Here is a 12,258-nt window from a genome sequence, read left to right as displayed (position 1 = left end):
TCGCAGCTGTGCTTTGCTCCAACTCTACCTCTATCGAGCATTCAAGTGTTTAGTATCTAACAGATCTAAAGTTCAGTTCACAGTGCAGTTTTTACACTGCGTGTGGTTTTAATATATTGTTCTATTTGCAGCTCTAACATCCATCTTGCAGACAAGTACCTGAACCTTCGCTCATCTCCCATATCGTCTTGTCTTCGGTAATCTTCAATCCCAGCACCAAAGCGGCTAACTGTAAGTGTTGTATCTTCCACACCACCTACATCACACTCCCAAGATGCCACTCAACATATTGTCACTTAACGTCAATGTCCTTAACCACCCTGTTAAACAACACTCACTCTGGAAAACCGTCAAGGCTCTTCACAGTGACACTGTCTGCATCCAGGAGACCCATCTTCTACCGTCTGACTCACCACTATGCAACAACTCTCACACCACAAAGTCAAGAGGAGTCATGATAGCATTTAAGGACAATGTAGACTTCCACCCTTCTAATGTAACACTACACCCTGAAGGCAGTTACATAATTCTGGTCTGTACCATCAATAATTATCATATACTCTTATCAACGTCTATGCCCGAAACACCCACCAGGTGAAGTTTCAACACAAAGTCCTGCACATTGCCAAACCAATACAAAAGGGACACTTAGTCATCTGTGGAGACTTCAACCTAGTCCCTGACACTCATATGGACACTACATCTGCAGCACAGAGAAGGGACTTGCCGCTGAAAAAGCTAATTTCTACTCATGATTTATTTGACGTGTGGAGATGCCACCACGAATCTGAGAGAGACTTCATCTATTTTTCCCCTAGACATAACTCCTATTCAAGAATAGATTTGTTCTTAACAGACAAATGTTTTTTACAACAAATTTCTGCCTCTGCAATCCACCCCACCACATGGTCAGACCACACCCCAATCTCAATCACCAATGAAGATTCAAACACCACCGCAACACATTTCTCTGGAGAGCAAATAACTACATAATACAACACAGCGATTATGCACCAGAGATTTCAGATCAAATTAAAGAATTCTTTATGTTTAACAAAGGCTCAGTGTCTGATCCTAATGTGTGGAGTGCACACAAAGCTTATCTAAGAGGAATATGGATGAAAATCAGTTCTGTTCACAAAAGGAAGAGGACGTAGCGTATTGATGAAATTATATCTCAGATTGCAATCTTAGAAACACAACACAAGTCCAACCTTTTAGACCCCACAACCAGACCAACTAATGTGCCTTAGACAAGATCTCCAAACACTACTCCTATGACCACCTTCAATATAAGTTGAAAGCCACCACATATTCCACATCCAATAAAGCTGGGAAAAGGCTAGCACATCGTATAAAAGGTAGAAGAACCAAGACCAAAATTCATCAACTTTACCACCCCCACACTAACAACTCATTGACGAACCCCCAAGACATCGCCAAGCGTTTAGTGACTACTACCAGGGCTGGACTGGGAAAGAAATTTGGCCCTGGACTTCATCCTTAGACCGGCCCACTTACATTTTGAGTGTCCCATCAGCAGCCCCTTACATCAGTGTCTCAACAGCACCCCCTTACATCAGAGTGTCTCAACAGCACCCCCTTACATCAGAGTGTCTGATCAGCGCCCCCTTACATCAGAGTGTCCCCTGAGCAGCCCCCTTACATCAGAGTGTCCCATCAGCACCCCTTACATCAGAGTGTCCCATCAGCACCCCTTACATCAGAGTGTCTCATCAGCGCCCCCTTACATCAGAGTGTCCCATCAGCACCCCCTTACATCAGAGTGTATCATTAGCAGCCCCCTTACATCAGAGTGTCTCATTAGCAGCCCCCTTACATCAGAGTGTCTCATTAGCAGCCCCCTTACATCAGAGTGTCTCATTAGCAGCCCCCTTACATCAGAGTGTCTCATTAGCAGCCCCCTTACATCAGAGTGTCTCATTAGCAGCCCCCGTACATCAGAGTGTCCCATCACCATCCCCCTTGCATCAGAGTGGCCCACTGAGCCATCGGCCCACCGGGAAACTCCCTGTAGTCCCAATGGCCAGTACATGCCTGACTACTACTATAGTGACTTATACAATTTGAAACAAGATCCTCAGACTCCACAACCTTCTCATGATGACATTAACCGTTTTCTCCAAAACGTTCATCTACCTACTGTGGTAGCAATTTGGCTGCTATGCTATGCACACAGTTTCACTACCTACTTTGTGCTTCCAATAAGCACCCATTTCCGTCTTAATGATATAATGCTTTCAGGTTACCTTCCAACACATTCATCCCAATGAACAGACTCAACCATCCTTCTACGTTCTCAGTTCCATCGTCAGCCCCCCAGAGCGAGCCCTTGACCAAGCTTTTTATTTACTTTTTCCCACTGGAAGCCACACCCTGGAGGGTTTGCCTCCAACAGCTGAACACCTCCCACAAAGGATGTGACCTCACAGCAGTAACAGGATGTTAATGCCCATATAAGGACAATACAATACAATACCATACAATACCATACAAAACCAATGAACGATGATTATAATTCCGTTGATAGAAATCCTTAATATATACATTGTTCCAGAGAACAATGTATACTTGGATAATTCTTCATCTCTTGTGAATGGAAAGCCATCTACAGATGTGCACCGCCTATCTCCATGTGCTGATCAGACACAGCAGAGACGATGTGCACACATCCGCACACAGCCAATGCCTGCAGAGCGAGCACATGTCCCCAGACGATCGTCTGTACAATGTACAGGGGCCCTTTTGCTGGCGGACATACCCCCACTCCACAAACACCTTTTTTCCAAGCCCAAGATATTATCCACTACCTAACGGATCTCAACCAGCGTCAGTCTGCCCCAGTCAGCTCTTTTAAAGCGGGCTAGGGGAGAATGAACACAGGAGGACTCTTATGACAATATATATAATAAATACATCTAAAATTTCCACAACAGCTCCTCCTTTTTGTCATATGATCCCATGTGTCCCTCGATGACTTTCGATCTTCTTCTTACACCTGGCCTTACAGTCCATATGAGTCCATAAAAAGGAAAACACGGCTTGACATGTAGACTTTTCCTCAGGAGGGATGACATGGTGAGCTGTAGTAGTCGCTGGTCGGTCTGGGATCCTCTGTCTTTTTCTTGGGTCAGGCATCTTGGGCTCATCTGCTCGGGCTCTGGTCATACGTCCAATCAGGCAACAGGAACGCCTCATCACGGGATATAGAAGAATAGAAACAAAAACAATATGAGTAAATATACCCCTAATTCCTTCAAATATGATCTGCTGCAAAAATAAAAATTAAATGCCCCCAGATTCCCAGACCCTTAAGAAGATTCCAACCTTCACTAGCTATAGCTCTGGCTTTGCCTTTTAGGTTTCTTAGCCTTATCCATATGGGCCTGAACTTTGTCACCAGTATCCCCGATCCAGGTATAGCAATCTTTACTTATGAAATCCCAGGAACCACCCTTGGGCTGTGGGAACTTCCTTGTAGCTTCAACAGTTACATGAAATCATCCCATCCTCAATGGATGAGAAATTGTTCAATCGTTTCATAAGCTCAAGCCCCCACCGTGTACAAGCAATTCCCTTCTAGCTGTCCCTGCCATCCTTACCTTCTCTCGCGCCATCAGAATCGGCCGCGACATAAGATGCTGGAACGAGATTCACCAGCACACATGAACCTCTTGCCTTAGGGGAATTACCTTATAAGCTGTACATCTACATTAATACCAAACTAGAGCTGAAACACGCTTGTTATCCCGATACCAAAACTGGCAAAAACCAGAGCTATTTTTAAAATTATAATAAATTTTACCCTCTAGAAATGTATCATTAAATTCTATTGTCATGTGTCTGTTTGGATTGTACTAGTTTGTCAAAAACTCCTCACACCAATATGCCTATATATCTCATACACCGCTGTCATTGCTGGGGCACTTAGAGCTCAGTGGAGACTCAGAGTAGACCCCACCATGTGTCCTGTTCACTTCCATACCTAGTTGGAAAATACACTTTAAAAATATAAATAAAAAGATAGTTCTCATCCTTTTCTCCTTCTTCAATCTTCTTTACAACGACCCAGTCACCTGTCACAAACTTGGCTAGAATTAGAGTAGTTAGTATTATTGGTTTGAAAATTTGTCATTCTCATCACTCTCATCCCCCCTTTTTTTCCTCATTACAAACTGGAGGAAAACACACAGGGTAAACTGTGAAATAGCCTATGATACTTTTACCTTCATATACACTTTCAGAAACTCCTTGGACCTGAAAAGATACTTATAAACAAAAGTTATTACTCTGTCCTTCATAGACAATACAACATTCGTGTACATTGGTAAATTGTCATTGACATTCCTCAAAACCGATAATAACTAAACCCCTCTGTAACCCTTACTTTCACGTTCTTACTAAAAATACAACACCCGCGACACGTAAGAGGGCTGCCGCGGTGGGTTCAGACATCTTCTTGTTACCACATACAAACAATGAGAATACTAAAACCTGAGACAAACACTTAGATACAAATGTGGGGGAGATATTTCATAGTTCCAAATCAAAAATTACAAATTTAAAAACAACCAAATGGAATTCTGCCTTCACTCTTAGCGATAGAAAAAAAATGAAATACACACAATGGGAAAGACACAAGGACATCTCAGAATATTGTATGGACCAGCCACACAAACTTCTGAAATGGGCATGAGAATTCCAACCACAGTTCCTCCTCTGAAAATCACAAAAGCAAGTACTACACATCCATCAGCTCACTCAGCCTTACAGATTTCTGAAGCCTCAGTTGCGATATATCAACTTCCAGAGGGATACCCAAAATAGTATCCTTGGACCACCTATGTCAATCTTTGAAGGGCTAATGGCCTTTAGCCCCAAAACTAGGATCCTTATGTACTGTGCAGCAGTCTGACTGCGGGAAGCCTCCAATCCTTCCCTTGCATGAACCTCCTAGTGCCCATGGCGATTCGAATCGGCTTATCGTCTTACCCCTGCGTCCAGGGAAACCGTTGCACCTACTTTGGGGACCACCGCCAGGTGCCATCTTGTGCGGTGGATTAACGGACTACATCTAGTCCCTCAACTAGAAACTCCACCTGAGGTGTTATCACCCCCCGAATTAAGTCTCTACCCCTCACAGTATATGCGTACACAAGCGTTTCCTTTGTACGCCCATACACTGCGTCGCCAGATTTAGCCGCACAGAAAACACAATTACTCCTGCTTACTCTACAAAACAATGTGGCTTCTCTCTCTGTATCTAGATATTACAACAAATAACATGGATGCCTCCTGTTTGCTCTCTACCCAAAACTGTATTACAGTACAAACCTTAGAAAAAAACTGAAATTAAAATTTAAAACACTCTTTCAAATGCCATTATCTTCCATTGTGTTTTTAAACATGAGTCAGAAGACCCCCGGCTCCTCCCACCAACTTCCTGTGTCTCCAAAAGGTTGCAGCATGAACCCAGCAAACAAGTTCATTTACATATCAATGTTACAGGAAAAGGGAGGGGGAGGAGGAGCCTCGCCCCATATGCAGGCTATACAATACAAACTTAACAAAAAACAAAACAAACGAATTGCCCTCTGTGAAACTTCCATACATTTGTAATAAAAATAACACACTGCTGTGTACAAAACCTCAGTTCAAGCTAGTTTCACCATCCACTGAAATTCAACGCAAAATAGAGGTTTACACTGAAAACCAAAAATTCACTACAGAAAATGCAATAGCTTAACTGAAAAATCACATAAAAGGTACAAAAGTAGAATTCACTTAAAGGATATGGCACCTAGAGTGAGGTGCCCAGACCACATGGTCTAAAAACAAGATGGTGGTTCATGTCACATGGTTTCACACACAAAGGAATGGTGTCTGCACCTTCCCCTATAGAGATGCTCAGATTTTCAAAAATGGCCACCAAGCTTGGTCACATGGCAGACAACAAAAGCTAGGCCCCAACAAAATGGCGTCCTTTCCCGCCAAAACCACAACCTCTCCCCACAAACCCACACACTTGAAAATGCACACTTAAACACACAGTTTAGGAACAGTTCCACTGAAAAGTATGTAATCTTACTACACAATTGAGAATGCACTCTTAGTAACACATGTTATCCAATGAAACAAAAACACCACATAAAACCACAATATAACACAATATATCCCAGGCCAGCTCAAACATCGCCTCTTTTCTCAAACAAAGCTAGCATAACAAGCCATTGTTTCCCTTCCCACAGGGCGTATCCCATTCAACACAAGGCCGCATGGCACACAAACAGGTAAAAATCAAAATTCATCCATTTCTCACATGCATTACAAACTTGTTATACAAATCACACACACCTTCTCACACACACACACATTCTCACACACACACACACACACACACACACACAATCAAACTTCCAGCATTATCTCAAAAAGATGGAAAATTGTTCTTTTCACAAAGCAGAACCTCCCCAATGCATCAGGCAGAGAAGATGTATCCCTTTTTCAGGACAACAACGTTTTGATGCCCTGGACTGGGTTTTCTTCTCCCCCTCTCTGCCTGTGCAGAGGGGGGCTTTGTTTGGTCCATAAATCCCTTGGCCCGCCATAATGTCGTGGTAATTTGGCTGCTATGCTGTGCACACAGTTTCACTACCTACTTTGTGCTTCCAATAAGCACCCATTTCCGTCTTAATGATATAATGCTTTCAGGTTACCTTCCAACACATTCATCCCAATGAACAGACTCAACCATCCTTCTACGTTCTCAGTTCCATCGTCAGCCCCCCAGAGCGAGCCCTTGACCAAGCTTTTTATTTACTTTTTCCCACTGGAAGCCACGCCCTGGAGGGTTTGCCTCCAACAGCTGAACACCTCCCACAAAGGATGTGACCTCACAGCAGTAACAGGATGTTAATGCCCATATAAGGACAATACAATACAATACCATACAATACCATACAAAACCAATGAACGATGATTATAATCCTGTTGATAGAAATCCTTAATATATACATTGTTCCAGAGAACAATGTATACTTGGATAATTCTTCATCTCTTGTGAATGGAAAGCCATCTACAGATGTGCACTGCCTATCTCCATGTGCTGATCAGACACAGCAGAGACGATGTGCACACATCCGCACACAGCCAATGCCTGCAGAGCGAGCACATGTCCCCAGACGATCGTCTGTACAATGTACAGGGGCCCTTTTGCTGGCGGACATACCCCCACTCCACAAACACCTTTTTTCCAAGCCCAAGATATTATCCACTACCTAACGGATCTCAACCAGCGTCAGTCTGCCCCAGTCAGCTCTTTTAGAGCGGGCTAGGGGAGAATGAACACAGGAGGACTCTTATGACAATATATATAATAAATACATCTAAAATTTCCACAACACTACCTTGACTGGTAAACAACTCTCATCCCCTGAATGTCCTGTTCTCGGAGCGGGAGATTCAATCGACAATAAATTCACTTCCCACAGGAAAAGAACCAGGGCCAGATGGCCTCTTGGGAGAATATTATAAACAATTCCCTGATAACTTACTCCCACACATGATTGATGTGTTTAACCACTTCAATATCGGGCACTTGTAAACCTTCCTGCCCAGACCAATTTTGAGCTTTCAGCGCTGTCGCAGTTTGAATGACAATTGCGCGGTCATGCTACACTGTACCCAAACTAAATTTTCATCATTTTGTTCCCACAAATAGAGCTTTCTTTTGGTGGTATTTGATCGCCTCTGGGATTTTTATTTTCTGCTAAACAAATAAAAAAAGACCGAAAATCGTGAATCTTTGTTACAAAACTTTGTAAATAAGTACGTTTTCTCCTTCACTGATGGGCACTGACGGGGCTGCAGTGACAGGCACTGATAAGGCAGCACTGATGGGCACCAATGAAGTGGCACTGATAGGCGGCACTGATAGACACTGATAGGTGGCACAAATAGGCACTGTTAGGTGGCACGGATTGTCATGGATAGGTGGCACGGATTGGCATGGATGGGCGGCATGGATAGGTGGCACAAATGGGCATGGATAGGTGGCATGGATGGGCATGGATAGGCGGCATGGATGGGCATGGATAGGCAGCACTGATGGGCATAGATGGGCACTGATAGGCGGCTAGGATGGGCACTGATAGGTGGCATGGATGGGCACTGATAGGCGGCATTGTAATTTAAAGTTTTGTAGGGATGGATGCCAATCAGTGCCAAACAATAATGCATGCCAATCAGTGATGCCCATTGTGGGCACTGATTGGCATCCATTATGGGCACTGATTGGCATTCATTATGGGCACTGGCTGGCATCCCTGGTGGTCTAGGGGGCATACCTGATGCTGGGCATCTCCTGGTTTTCTGGTGGCGTCCCTGGTGGTCCAGTGTGGGCATCCTCAGGGGGCTGTGCTGATAATCGATCAGCACAGACCCCCCCTGTCAGAGGAGCAGCCGATCGGCTCTCCTCTACTCACGTCTGACAGATGCAAGTGAGGAAAAGCCGATCACTGGCTCTTCCTATTTACACTGTGATCAGCCGTGATTGGACACGGCTGATTACGTGGTAAAGAGTCTCCGTCGGAGACTCTTTACCGAGATCGTAGTTGCAGGGTGTCAGGCTGACACCCCGCAACAACGATCGCCGCAATGCGTGCCCCCGGGGGCGCGCAGCGGCTTAATATCCTGATCACGTCATATGACGTCTGGTCAGGATATTACAACCACTTTGCCACCGTCATTTTGCTATATGGCGGGCGGTAAGTGGTTAATAGTGCTGCCTCCTCTTCCCAATTCCCGCATGAATCTTTAAAAGCACTAATAATAACAATACCGAAACCAGGGAAATAGTCAAATGCGACCCAAAAGTTTTGCCCGATATCCCTACTCAATCTCAATTTAAAAATCTACGCTAAGACAATAGCAGCGAGACTACTAGATATCATGCCCATCCTCATTCATAGAGACCAGACTGGTTTCACTAAAGGCAGACAGGCATCGGATGCCACTAGAAGGTTGAACAACCTAATCCATCATGCAGAGTATAATGGAACGCCTTCTCTGCTCCTTTCTTTGGGCGCAGAGAAGGCGTTCGACAGGGTACACTGGACCTACCTCAAATCGGTACTCCAAAAATTTGGCTTCAGAGATTATATTCTTAAAACCATCATGGCACTGTACTCTACCCCCTCGGCCCGTGTTCACAGCAAATATGTCTTCCCGACCTTTCCCTATAACCAATGGCACGCGCCAAGGCTGGCCTTTATCCCCTCTTCAACCTTCTCATGGAACCCCTAGCGGCACACATCAGAGCCCGCCCTGCCATTTCAGGCATACAAATAGGAAACACCTCACACAAGATTAGTTTGTTTGCAGACGATGTGATTCTCTTTCTCACAAATTCAGGTTCTTCCCTGCCAGACGTACAAAATATGTTCACCTGGTTTAGCGAGATCTCCTATTATAAAGTGAATTTTCTTAAGTCATTTATACTTGATATTAAGTTAGATGCCCCAACAAATAATCTATTACAACTACAACACCAATTTACATGGGCAGAAACAGACATCTCCTACCTAGGGATTAAATTATCTAGATCAATCAAGAAACTTTTTTCCACCAACTTCTTACCCCTCCTTCATAAGATTCAAACAGACTCCCAACAAATAACGAAACACAAACAATCCTGGTCAGGATGGCTGGCAGCCTTCAAAATATTTCTCCCGCAAATATTGCACTATTTTAGAACTCTTCCCATACCTATTCCCACATAATTTTTCAGATCCCTCCAAACAGTTCTCAACAAACATCTCTGGCCAGGTAAACGGCCCAGATGTGCACACTCAAAACTCATTAAACACAAATTGGCGGGCGGTGTGGGCTCCATTGACTTTGAGGATTACTGCCTCGCAGCAATCCTCACACAACTACCATCCTATCACTCCTTGGGGCCAAATAGAAAATGTATCCCTCATACGTCCTAACCTAAAAAATTGGCTACTGAGTACCCCTTTGGGTTTAGCAACCCCGTCCACCATTTCTCCAACTATGAAAGCCTCAGCTCAAGCCTGGAAAAAAATGATTGCCCTCTCAGACTACGCCCCCAACATTCCGCTCCACCAAATACCCCTGGAATCACTCCACTCTTTATCACCAGATCTGACGCTGTCACAATGGACCCTTAAGGGGATCCACTCCTTACAAACTTACCACAAGGGAAACAACCCAAACCCTTCTCCCTATTACAAAGGGAGTTTGAGCTTCCCTCGTCAGAATTCTTTACATACCTGAGAATCCACCACTGCCTGAATACAATACCCCTTCCCCGTACGCTATTCCTCCAAAGACTTGGGAACTCTTTTTTTTTTTTTGCCACGTCAGCGAATTCTCTAGAGAGACATAAATCAACTTTCCGTTCATCACTGTCTCCTTTCGTCTTCACATCATTGTAGCATCTCATTATATATCAGAAAGTATCAATATCAATAACAATTAAATATTTTTCCCTTATTAAATTCATATCTTTTATTCATCATACACCTCTTTGTTATTCCCATTCCCCATCCCCCCCCCCCCATCCCAAGCTAAGTGTCAGCGTTTTTCCATCTCCTCTTATCCTCCTCCCATATAGGTCTATTATGGTCTTAAATATTCTGCGTAACTCCAATCCTTCTTAAAATCTTTCCAACATTTCCATTTTTTTATTACTGCTTCTCTTTTATTATCTTCTCCACTACTCAACTTTTCCATCTTATATACCTCTTCGACTGCATCTACCCACTCCCACATCGTTGGACTTTCCACCTCCTGCCACTTTTTAGGAATCAGTTTCTTCGCTGCGTTAAGGAGGTGTGGGATGATCGTTTCTTGATATTGTTTTTCGTTACTCTTTGTTCCGTGGAAAAGTACAATCCAAGGATCCGCCTTCACGCTTATTTTAGTTATTTCTCTTATCTTTTGCAAGATCTTTCCCCAATAGATTTTGATTTTTGGGTATACCCACCAAAGATGTGCCATTGTTCCTGTGGTTTTACAGCCCCTTCAACATTCTGCCGATCTTCCCTGTTGATATTTCGCAGTCTTATCCGGCGTGTTGTACCATCTAGTTAGGCTCTTATAGTTCATTTCGGCTGTTTTACTGTCTATTGCCGAACAATGTGTTAATCTTAATATTTTACTTATTGTGTCTTTATCCCTCTGTGTTCCTAATTCCTTTTCCCACTTTTTTATATATGGCGGGATCTTCAGCTCTCCCAACGACATCAACAGTCCATACATCCTGGATACGATTCCTTTAGAATTGTCTGTTATACAAAGTTATACAAAGTTGCTCCAACATGGTCAGCTCCTCTCCAGATCTTATTGGTTGAGGTAAGCTTCCAATAAAATGGGCTAGCTGGAGATACCGCCATTCACACATTACCATTAAGCCCTTATTTGCTAATTCCCTACTCAAAAAAGACTTGGGAACTCTTAACAAACCCTTTCTCCAAAACAAAAGGCATTTCCCACTTCTAGAACCTCCTTCATCAAAAAAATGTTTTACTAAATTGCCCACACACCTCCAATGGGAAACAGATTTAACATACTCCGACGAACAATGGAAACATGCACTACAAACCATATATAAGGCCACGAAATGTTCAGCCCTTTGGGAACTCACACAGAAAATTTTGCTACGGTGGTATTTGACGCCTGCTAAGGTAGCATCCTTCAATCCCCAAACACCTAACACCTGTTGGCGTTGTAAATGCATCTTAAATGTGACATGATCCATACATTCTGGTCATGCTCCTCTATCCAGACATACTGGAAAAACACCTTCAAACGCATATCAACCTTAACCAAAAACACAGTACTCTCTTCACCCGAAATTGCGGTGCTAAATCTAAGGATTGAGGAAATACCTCATTCCTTCAGACATGTTACGACCCACATACTACTGGCCTCCACATATAACAAGACTATGGAAATCAGAAAAGGTCTCAACTTGACCTAGTAAACTTACTGTACAGCTATGAATCTATAATGGCTGCCAGCAATGCTCAAGCCATAAAGACCTGAGAAGATTGGAGTCCCTGGGTATACTGGTCTAAAGCTGCAACGGTTTTGTAACAACACCAATTCTGGGGCCACCATAAATGCTTTTTGCAAAAAGATGGTCTAATGCTTGGGAGAAAAACTTCTATTTCTCTGGATCCTTTGGAACGATTGATCTGAAAGAACGAGGAG

Source organism: Lithobates pipiens, unplaced genomic scaffold (genome assembly GCF_037356315.1).
Source record: "Lithobates pipiens isolate NorthernLeopardFrog02 unplaced genomic scaffold, aLitPip1_a1.2 Scaffold_8, whole genome shotgun sequence".
Classification (NCBI taxonomy): domain Eukaryota; kingdom Metazoa; phylum Chordata; class Amphibia; order Anura; family Ranidae; genus Lithobates; species Lithobates pipiens.
Note: the sequence above shows the minus strand (reverse complement) of the source record.